Raw genomic sequence first — 11,592 nt, forward strand, 5'->3', positions numbered from 1 at the left:
CTCCACTCGACTGCCATAGTGATCCAAACAAGGTATGTCTGCTCCACTTCCCATTGTATTCTCGTCACATTTATTTCTGTTTTCTCTACCGATCGGTCGACTGATCTTTGTATTGATGTCTATCAGGCCCTCACTGAGCTGTACTCGATGCCCAACGGAGCACAGGCTCCGACCGAGGAGGGAGAAGCGAGCGGGGGCGAGAGCCAGGAGGAGGAGTGGGACTCGGACGCCGCTGAGGATGATGATGATGATGATGATGATGATGACGATGATGATGATGATGGTGAGGATGAGGAAGAGGAGGAGGAGGAGGTTGCACCACCGTGCTCGGAAAGGCGGTCGAAGCTTGTCCATGACCCTGCGACTGAACGTGGCAAGGGGGTTGCGACTATCACACAGTCGACTAAGCACCCTCGGACCACCTCTCCGGCGCCGACTGAAAAGGCGTCGAAGCAGCCCAGGGCGGCCCTGTCAAAGCCGACCAAGCTCATGCCGAAGATGAAGGTGTCCATCCCCACCATATTAGGGTAATCATGCTGTTTAAGTCTTCTTGTTTTGTATGAACTTTATCTCTGGTTGGCGCTGGAGTTAGTCGACTGATTCCTTGGAGTTGCAGTGCTGCTACTTCTGAGACCTCAGCCCGGGCTGACGATCATGAGATGGAGGATGCAGCAACCTCAAAACCTGGTACTATACTCTTAACCCCGTTTCTAGTCGACTGACTCATGATCTCTAATCCTGATTCTTTTCTGTAGCTCCATCCAATGTTGTTATCACTCTCCCTGATGATGATGAAGATGAGGAACCGCTGAAGCACAGAATGAGAAGGAAAGCGTTTGCCAGCAGGGTGCCCCAGGATGTGACGGTGCCTGAGACTCTGGTCGCGGAGGAAGAGAACACCACTCGACACGCTGTGTCCTTCGCAAATCCACTGACGAGTGCTCTGCAGCCCTCCCTCTTCAAGACGCACCACGTCCCAGAGGACCAAGCTGGCACCGCGAAGGAGGCGATACGCCAGGCAGGGATCATGATGGAGCAGTTGAAGACCATCCGGGATGCGAGCCAGGCAGCTTACGACGCCAGTTCCGCCCTTCAAAGCAATGTTCAGGTCAGTCGACCACCGCTTGTTTTCTTTCCAGAATTTATAGTAATCACCCACTGGGTGTGTCGATTTAAACTCCGTGTTAGCGGGGGCACGCTGAGTGCACCCGCTGGGTGTAGTCCCCAAGGCTAGGGTCGACTGCTGGCGGTCGGCCTTAGGCTTTATAATTTCAGTCTTTCCGTCATTCGACTATGGCGAATGGATTTCGCAAACCGGTGGGGGCACGCTGAGTGCACCCACTGGGTGTAGTCCCCGAGACTGTGGTCGACTGCTTGCAGTCGATTACAGTCTTAAAGAATACATCTCTCTCTTCTTTTTTTTTGAGGTCGACTGGTCGACTCTGTCTCCAACAGGATTAGTTGGGGCGCGCTGAGTGCACCCACTGGGTGTAGTCCCCAAGGCTAAGGTCGACTGCTGACAGTCGGCCTTAGGCTTTATAAGTTCAGTCTTTCCGTCATTCGACTATGGCGAATGGATTTCGCAAACCGGTGGGGGCACGCTGAGTGCACCCACTGGGTGTAGTCCCCGAGACTACGGTCGAATGCTTGGATTCGGCTGTAGTCTTAGAAACGCGTGATTTTTCCTTTTCCACTCGGAAGTGAATTATCTTTGACATTTAGTCGATTGGTTCTTCGTAGAACTCCTGTGACCTTGCGGCTCGCTACACTGAACTGGAAAACAAGCACATTCAGCTCGAGCTGAATTTGAAGCTGGTTCAGGAGAATCTGACGAAGGCAAAGGAGGAGACCGAAGGTATGTTTGGTGAGACCTCGACGACTGCTTTTTCCCTTCATTTGTTTCAAAATCTGATCTTGCTGTAACTTGCAGGTAAGGTGAGGGAGGCCCAAAGGAAAAAAGACCTTGAACTAGCTGAGAAGATCAAGCTTGTTGACGAGAAGTTAGCTTCAGTCACAAAGCTTGAGCAAGAAAATGCTACTCTGAAAGTTGTTCTTGGGAAGAAAAATGATCTGAAGGTTTTCCTGAGTGGTCTTGCCAAGAAGCTGTTTCTTATGCTTGAAGGTAAACCTTCAACAATCATTTTCAACTGTGGTTTTTTTCATTCGACCATTGCCTTGACTCGGTGATCGTCCTTGCAGAATTTTGTCAAAACTTTGAAGAAGAGACTAGCCGGCTGGAACCAAACCTTGACCCCGTCAATTCTCCGGTGAACGACAAAGTTGCCATGAATGTTTTCCGACTGGAGTCCCGTGTTGCAGCTGCCGTGGACTATCTTGCAAGGCTGAAGGTCGCCACATCTCGCATCGACTCAACGCTCTGGCCCGGGGAGACACTCCAGAACGACCTCGAGTCGCTGATGGCTCGTTTGAACACTGTCCCTGGTCGAGTGCAGGAGTGGAAAAAGTCCTCGGCTCGGTGTGGTGCAGATGTTGCTCTGTGTCTGGCCCGAGTCCACTGCAAAGATGCGCGAGAAGACAAGCTGGCTGCCCTCCGGGTGGCCAACACCAAGAAACACGACTTCATGTCCTTTATGGGAACTTTCCTTGCTGCTGCCACTCGGATCGCAGATGGAATTGATCTTGATCACTTTGTTGCACCTTCCAGCCCTCCACAGGAGGGGTAAAAAACTTCTTCTAAGCTCGACGCTTTAAATTTGCCTCGGTATGCTGAGTGGAGTTGTAACCGATAAACCTTAATAGGCTTAGCGCCTGAGCACTTTCGGTTCCTTTAGGTATCGATCTGAACTTGAATTTGGTGTTTGAATATGATTGCTTTTGGCTCGAAATGTCTTTTGCAGGTTCAAAGCAAGACGCTCACTACAGTCGACTTATTCCTTAATCCACTTAGGCGAGTGCTGGGCTGCAGCTAAGCCTCCCGAGTGAGAGATTTGCTCGTCACTCGGTAGGATTTTGATAACTTAGGTGAGTACTTGGACTGCAGCTAAGCCCCCGAGTGAGAGGTTTGCTCTTCACTCGGTAGGATTTTCATAACTTAGGCGAGTACTTGGACTGCAGCTAAGCCCCCGAGTGAGAGGTTTGCTCGCCACTCGGTAGGATTTTGATAACTTAGGCGAGCGCTGGGCTGCAGCTAAGCCCCCGAGTGAGAGGTTTGCTCGTCACTCGGTAGGATTTTGATAACTTAGGCGAGCGCTGGGCTGCAGCTAAGCCCCCGAGTGAGAGGTTTGCTCTTCACTTGGTAGGATTTCTATATCTTAGGCAAGCACTGGGCTGCAGCTAAGCCCCCGAGTGAGAGGTTTGCTCTTCACTCGGTAGGATTTTTTATATCTTAGGCGAGCACTGGGCTGCAGCTAAGCCTCCGAGTGAGAGGTTTGCTCTTCACTCGGTAGGATTTTTTATATCTTAGGCGAGTACTTGGACTGCAGCTAAGCCTCCGAGTGGAAGTCTGGCTTACCACTCGGTAGGATTTTTATAACTTAGGCGAGTACTTGGACTGCAGCTAAGCCTCCGAGTGGAAGTCTGGCTTACCACTCGGTAGGATTTTTATAACTTAGGCGAGTACTTGGACTGCAGCTAAGCCTCCGAGTGGAAGTCTGGCTTACCACTCGGTAGGATTTTTATAACTTAGGCGAGTACTTGGACTGCAGCTAAGTCTCCGAGTGGAAGTCTGGCTTACCACTCGGTAGGATTTTGGTAACTTAGGCGAGTACTTGGACTGCAGCTAAGCCCCGGAGTGGAAGTCTGGCTTACCACTCGGTAGGATTTTATTTAATCTTAGGCGAAACGGATTCGCAGCTAAGCCTCCGAGTGGGAGTCTGGCTCACCACTCGGTAATGATTTTTACAAACTTAGGCGAAACGGATTCGTGGCTAAGTCACCCACTGAGGGGAAAATTTTATTGGACAAAAATGAAAAGTGACAAAAAATATGGAGGAACTATGACACTATTATTTTGAAATCCATGAACTACAGGAGTACTTTATTGCAACTCATCCGAGTGATAAACTTAAGTGTAGAATGGGCGGAGTAGTTCCGCGTTCCAAGCTCAGGGCTCGTCGATATTATGTTCGACGTTGTAAAGACGGTACGCCCCATTGTGGAGAACTTTGGTGACGATGAAGGGTCCTTCCCAAGAAGGAGCAAGCTTGTGTGGTTTCTTCTGATCCACTCGGAGAACTAAATCTCCTTCCTGGAAGGCTCGACCCCTCACATTTCTGGCATGGAAACGATGCAAATCTTGTTGGTAGATGGTCGATCGGATCAGAGCCATCTCCCTTTCTTCCTCTAAAAGGTCAACTGCGTCCTGCCGCGCTTGTTCAGCTTCTGCTTCGTTGTAGATCTCAACTCGAGGAGCATTGTGGAGAAGATCACTCGGCAAGACTGCTTCAGCTCCGTAGACCAAGAAGAATGGAGTTCTTCCGGTCGACCGATTAGGTGTGGTCCGTAGTCCCCAAAGCACCGAGGGAAGTTCATCGACCCAAGCTCCAGCTGCATGCTTGAGATCACGCATCAGTCGGGGTTTCAATCCCTTGAGAATCAGGCCAGTGGCTCGCTCTGCTTGTCCATTCGTCTGCGGATGGGCGACCGAAGTGTAGTCGACTCGTGTGCCTTGAGAGTTGCAGAAATCCCTGAATTCTTCCGAGTCAAAGTTCGACCCATTATCTGTAATGATGCTGTGCAGGACTCCATATCTGAATATCAGTTCCATGATGAAGCTAACAGCAGCACCGGCGTCAAGGTTCTTGATTGGTTTAGCCTCAATCCACTTGGTGAACTTGTCGACTGCCACCAGTACATGCGTGAAGCCACTTCGCCCTGTTCTCAAAGGACCGACCATGTCCAACCCCCATACTGCGAAAGGCCAGACGAGTGGAATGGTCTTCAGAGCTGATGCAGGCTTGTGCGACATATTCGAGTAGAACTGACATCCCTCGCACTTATCCACTATTTCCTTTGCCATCTCATTCGCCTTTGGCCAGTAAAATCCGGCTCGGTATGCTTTGGCCACGATGGTCCGAGAGGACGCATGATGACCACAGGTTCCCGAGTGGATATCATTGAGGATGATTCGACCTTCTTCTGGTGTTATGCACTTCTGACCAACTCCAGTCGCGCTTTCTCTATACAGTTGTCCTTTGATTACGGTAAAGGCTTTAGATCGACGGACGATCTGTCGAGCCTCTTCCTCATCCTCCGGGAGCTCTTTTCTCAGGATATACGCGATATACGGAACTGTCCAGTCAGGAATGACCACCAAGACCTCCATGACCAAGTCGACTACTGCTGGGACCTCAACCTCAGTCGGATCTGTGGCACTCTTGGGCTGTGGAGCTTCTTCGGTGAAAGGGTCTTCTTTGACTGACGGAGTGTGTATATGCTCCAAGAACACACCACTCGGAATGGCCCCTCTCTTGGAACCTATTTTTGCTAGATCATCAGCAGCTTGATTTTTCAGTTGGGGTATATGATGGAGCTCCAACCCCTCGAACTTCTTTTCCAGCTTCCTCACCGCACTGCAGTATCCAGTCATGGCTGGGCTTCTTACGTCCCACTCCTTCATCACTTGGTTGACCACTAAATCTGAGTCGCCATAGACCATCAGGCGACGGACGCCGAGTGAAATGGCCATGCGCAATCCGTATAAGAGGGCCTCATACTCTGCCTCATTGTTGGAGGAATCAAAGTGAATCTGGAGCACATATCTGAGCTTATCTCCTCTGGGGGAAACCAGGACAACCCCAGCACCGGAACCATTCAACATCTTAGAGCCATCAAAAAACATGGTCCAATGCTCCGAGTGAACTTCAGTCGGCTGCTGCTGTTCAATCCACTCGGCGAGGAAATCTGCTATTGCCTGGGACTTAATGGCTTTCTTTGCCTCAAACTTGATATCAAGGGGAAGAAGTTCAATCGCCCATTTCGCCACTCGACCAGTTACATCTCTGTTGTGCAAAATCTTTGATAGTGGAGCGTCGCTGACGACTGTGATGGAATGATCAGAGAAATAATGAGCAACCTTCTTTGTGGTCATGTATATTCCATACACAAGCTTCTGATAATGAGGATATCTCTACTTGGATGGAGTCAAGACTTCAGACAAATAATACACTGGGCGCTGAACTTTGAGAGCTTTTCCTTCTTCTTCCCGCTCGACCGTAAGCACAGTACTGACGACTTGTCCTGTGGCTGCGATATAAAGCAACAGAGGCTCTTTGCTGATTGGGGCAGCAAGCACCGGCTGGGTGGAGAGCAGAGCTTTTAGCTCGGCAAACGCTGCATCAGCTTCTGGAGTCCACTCGAACTTGTATGCCTTCTTCATCAGTCGGTAAAGAGGCAATGCCTTTTCACCGAGTCGTGAGATGAATCGACTTAATGCGGCCAAGCATCCAGTAAGCTTCTGGACATCGTGCACCCGCACAGGGCGTTTCATTTGGAGAATAGTGCCGATCTTCTCTGGATTAGTGTCGATCCCTCGCTCGGAAACGAGAAAACCGAGTAACTTGCCACCAGGAACTCCGAATGTGCACTTTGATGGATTGAGCTTGATATCATACCTTCTGAGGTTGGCAAATGTTTCGGCGAGGTCAGCGAGCAGGTCGGAACCTTTTCGTGACTTGACGACGATATCATCCATATACGCTTCCACATTCCGACTGATTTGAGTGAGTAGACACTTCTGAATCATTCGCATAAATGTGGCTCCGGCATTCTTGAGGCCGAATGGCATGGTGATATAGCAGAAGCACCCGAATGGAGTGATGAAAGATGTTTTTACCTCGTCGGGTCCGTACAGACGGATCTGGTGATACCCGGAGTAGGCGTCTAGAAAAGACAATCTCTCGCATCCCGCGGTCGAGTCAACAATTTGATCTATGCGAGGGAGAGGAAAATGATCTTTCGGGCAGGCCCGGTTGATGTGCTTGAAATCAATGCACATTCGAAGCGATTTGTCCTTCTTAGGAAACATGACAACATTAGCGAGCCACTCGGAGTGGTATATCTCTCGGATAAATCCTGCCGCCAACAGTCGAGCCACTTCCTCACCAATGGCTTTTCTCTTCTGGACGGCGGACCGCCGAAGATGCTCTTTGACTGGTTTTGCTGATGAGTCGACTCTTAGGCGATGCTCAGCCAGTCCCCTGGGAACACCTGGCATGTCAGCGGGCTTCCATGCAAAAATGTCCCAGTTCTCACGGAGGAACTGGATGAGCGCTTCTTCCTATTTCGGGTCGAGTGTTGTGGAGATGTGGGTCGGAGATGCATCGGGGTCGGTCGGGTGAATGTGAACAGGCTTCGTCTCACCGGACGACTGAAATGCAGATTCTGTGGCGGGTTTCTTGGATCGCAGCAAATCGATCTGATCTGCGTTTTGCTTGTATTCTTCAAACTCGACCGCTGTCACCTGTGAATCAGCAATCTTTGAGCCCTTCTGAAAGCACTCTTCTGCCTTTTTCCGATCACCGGTGACAGTGATCACTCCTTTGGGGCCGGGCATCTTCAATTTGAGGTACACGTAACATGGTCGAGCCATGAACCGTGCATAAGCTGGTCTCCCCAAAATGGCGTGATATGCACTCTGAAAATCCACGACCTCAAACGTCAACTTCTCTTTGCGAAAATGTTTCGAATCACCAAACACCACGTCCAGAGCTATTTGGCCGAGTGACTCGGCTTTCTTCCCTGGTATAACTCCATGAAAGCTCATGTTACTGGTGCTCAGTCGGGACATCGGAATGCCCATTCCTTTCAGTGTGTCTGCATACAACAAATTCAGCCCACTACCACCGTCCATCAGCACTTTTGTCAGTCGAGTGCCTTCGACAACTGGATCGACCACCAAAGCTTGCCTCCCAGGGGTGGCAATATGAGTCGGGTGATCAGATTGGTCGAATGTGATGGGTGTTTGGGACCATCTCAGATAATTTGCTTTTGCTGGGGTAACCATGTTCACCTCACGGTTAATGACTTTCAGTCGACTCTTGCTTTCCACATCTGCAAAGATCATCAGAGTGGAGTTGACATGCGGATATCCTTCCTCACTATCCTCCTTTTCCTTGTCTCCGGCCTTGTCCGACTCCTTTTCCTTGTCTTTGGACTATTTTCCTTGAAACTGCTGGATCAGGAGTCGACATTGGCGAGTGGTATGCTTTGGGTAAATGATATTCCCCTCTTCGTCTTTCTTCGTGTGGATGTGACACGGCATATCCATCACGTCGTTCCCTTCTTTATCCTTTACCTTCTTAGGGTTCCAGGATCCTTTTGGTTTCCCTTTAAACTTTCCCTGAGTCACGGCCAGAGCCTCTCCAGGAGCTGTCGGTTCAGCCTTCCGCTTCTGTTTCCGACTGGTGTTTTCCTTCTCCGACTGACTCGGCTTGTGCTTGCCGCTTCGGAGTCGGTCTTCTTCTTCGCCGTTGGCGTACTTGGTAGCAATTTCCATCATCCGACTCAAGGTCATGTCTCCGGTTCGACCAAATTTCAAACTCAATTCTCTGTTCTTGACACCATCCTTGAAGGCGCAGACTGCCTGATGATCAGACACATTCTCCACTGTATGGTGCAAAGTGATCCATCTCTGAATATACTCCCTGAGAGTCTCATTGGTCTTCTGCACGCAGACTTGCAGCTCCGTCAATCCAGCCGGTCGCTTGCAAGTTCCTTCAAACGTTCTGACGAACACTCGGGACAGATCTTCCCAAGTGTAAATGCTGCTAGGAGGTAACTGAGTCAACCATGCTCTGGCGGAACCTTCCAACATGAGGGGCAGATGTTTCATGGCCACCTCATCATTCCCATCACCAATCTGAACCGCCACTCGGTAGTCCTCAAGCCAAGTTTCAGGCTTAGACTCACCAGTGAACTTGCTGACTCCTGTTGCCAACCTGAAATTGGGAGGAATCACTGCGGCTCTGATAGCTCTGCTGAAACATTCCGGACCAGAAACGTGCACTCGACTGCTCGTAGGCGCATCTCTGTCGAGTCCACCTCGATGGGCTCTGTTCCGGTCGACCAAGCCTTGCATGATAATGGATCGCGCGTCGAAGCCTGGTTCCCTGGGGTCGACTGGAACTCTTCGCCCCGCACTGAGCTGACGTCTGTCATCTTGCTGCCGAGGAGCGTAAGACCCACCCCTCGGAGGGGAATTGGGCACTCGACGCCTATCATCTCGGTCGTGTCGGTCTTCATATTGGTCTCGCCGATTCTCGCGCCCTTCACACCGCGGAGGCGATCTGGGACTGTGAGCCGACTGAACCGTATTCGCAGCGACGGATCGACTGTGAATTCTGTTGCGCGACTGCGACACGGCCGAATTCTGATCTCCTGCCGCCCGGAGCAGATCCCTGATCTGCATCAAGCCTCTGCCAGCTTCTGACTAAGAGGGCTGGATGGACTCTGCAATACGGGTCGCAGCTGCTAAATTCTGGATTGGGGTTCGATATACCTGAGTCGGCGGGAAGAGTTGACGTCGACTGGTGTCGGGAACTCGTTGCCGTGCGCGCTCGTCGAGTGCTCGCCGAAGATTCTCCAGGCGAGCGCGTTCGGCCAAATTGGCCAAACGTGCCTCCTCCAAGGCGCGAGTGTCGGGGGTTTCTCCTGCGATGGGAGTATGCAGGGCATCCACGTTCCTGCGGCGAAGTTCCTCTCTTTGCAGAGAGTCGAGTGGCTCGGGCTGGTACTCTTCGTGGTCTCGTGCGGGGTCGCCTCCGTCGCCTGCCCCACCATCACGGGCGAAGCCAGGGGGGCTGCAAGGCCCGTCGACCATCAGGATTTCCGCCGCTGGATCACTGCTATCACATTCGGATGCAGTCTCTACGGAGCCAGTCGACAGATCGAACAGGCCGTAGAGAGATTCGTCGGGCTCGATTGCCGCAACTTGGGTGGTGGCCGTCTGGCGAGCCACCGCGTGTCTCACCCACCGCTGAAGCCTCGACCGACCCGAGCGCTTGCGCTGGCGGGAGACCGGGAGGGCGGTCGATAAGGGAGTCGACCGATATGGGGTCGACGGCTGCCGCGGCAGAACGCCGCGGACACATGCGCGAAAATGCGTCGCACCGTGGACGGGGAGCGCATCGACGTTGAGTGGAGCCTCCTGGAGCCAGGCGGAGTCGTCGGTGACGAAGGTGAGAGCACCGAGACGAATCTCTCGACCCTCGACCAAAACTCCAGCAGCTACCATGATGAAAGTACTCGGAAGAATCGCAACTTCTCCACAAAATCGCTAAAACACCTGCCCCAAGGTGGGCGCCAACTATCGTGGATCTAAGTCTGACAGTAGAGTGGGGGGTAGGTATGGAGAGGCAAGGTCCTAGCTATGGAGAGGTTGTAAACACAAGAGATGTACGAGTTTAGGCCCTTCTCGGAGGAAGTAAAAGCCCTACGTCTCGGAGCCCGGAGGCGGTCGAGTGGATTATGTGTATATGGATTACAAGGTGCCGAACCCTTCTACCTGTGGAGGGGGGTGGCTTATATAGAGTGCGCCAGGACCCCAGCCAGCCCACGTAGGAGAGGGTTTAAGGTGCGTTAAGTCCGGGGCGTTACTGGTAATGCCCCACATAAAGTGTCTTTACTATCATAAAGTCTACTTAATTACAGACCATTGCAGTGCAGAGTGCCACTTGACCTTCTGGTGGTCGAGTGAGTCTTCGTGGTCGAGTCCTTCAAGTCAGTTGAGTGAGTCCCTCATAGGTCGACTAGAAGGTGATCTCTTCTAAGGATGTCCTCGGACAGGGTACTTAGATCAGGTCTGTGACCCTACCCTAGGTACATGACTCCATCACCATCCCCCAAGACGGTCCCGAGGTGGCGGAGTAAAGAGCTCGACATGACGAAGTGGTGACATAGCATGGTCAATGCAGACCGGCAGAGTGACGCCGATGTCCCTGGATCATTTTCCTGTGCACAAAAAATAGTGCAAACCGGAGATAATAGTAATAATGATAATTAAAAAAATGTTGCATAATAAATAATTTATGCAAAGTGAGGAATAGAAGAAATATGGCCTGGCGCCGAAGTCAATGTCGATGCAGGGCGTCGGCGTGATGTAGTAAGGCGTGGCAAAGCCTGAATTCACGGGTCGGTCCGAGCTCCGGATGCGGCGTTCGCTGGACTATGTATGGAAACTGATCGAACCACCACGCGACCATCGTTAATGCGGCCACCATTTGATAGACCTGTGTACATATCATGGACAAACCAGAGTAACAATTCCTTGGGAAAAATGAACCCAAACAAGCAAAAAATACTGGGATTAATAGCACCTGGTTTATTTGTTGTAGCAATCCGAAGGAAGGTGATTCCCAAAATTGGGACTCGCTCCGCACACCCATTGCCTGATGGGCGATAAAACGACGGCATGGCAATGCTGGTAAAGGTTGACTCGCCGAGGCAAAGCCCTCGGCCCAGCTAACGTGACGGAGCTGGTCGGCTAATGACGCCGAAGTGTCCAGAGTAGGTTGATGAAGAGATGGCGAAGCCCCCGGTCCAGCCGAGATGTCGAAGCCTCGACGTCAGCCGATGAGTCGAAGTAGGTTGGCGTGATGGACACCAGCTTGAAGAAGCAATAGTGCGGCCCTGTCG

The sequence above is a fragment of the Triticum aestivum genome, chromosome 6A, assembly GCF_018294505.1.
Source record: "Triticum aestivum cultivar Chinese Spring chromosome 6A, IWGSC CS RefSeq v2.1, whole genome shotgun sequence".
NCBI classification, from domain to species: Eukaryota; Viridiplantae; Streptophyta; class Magnoliopsida; order Poales; family Poaceae; genus Triticum; species Triticum aestivum.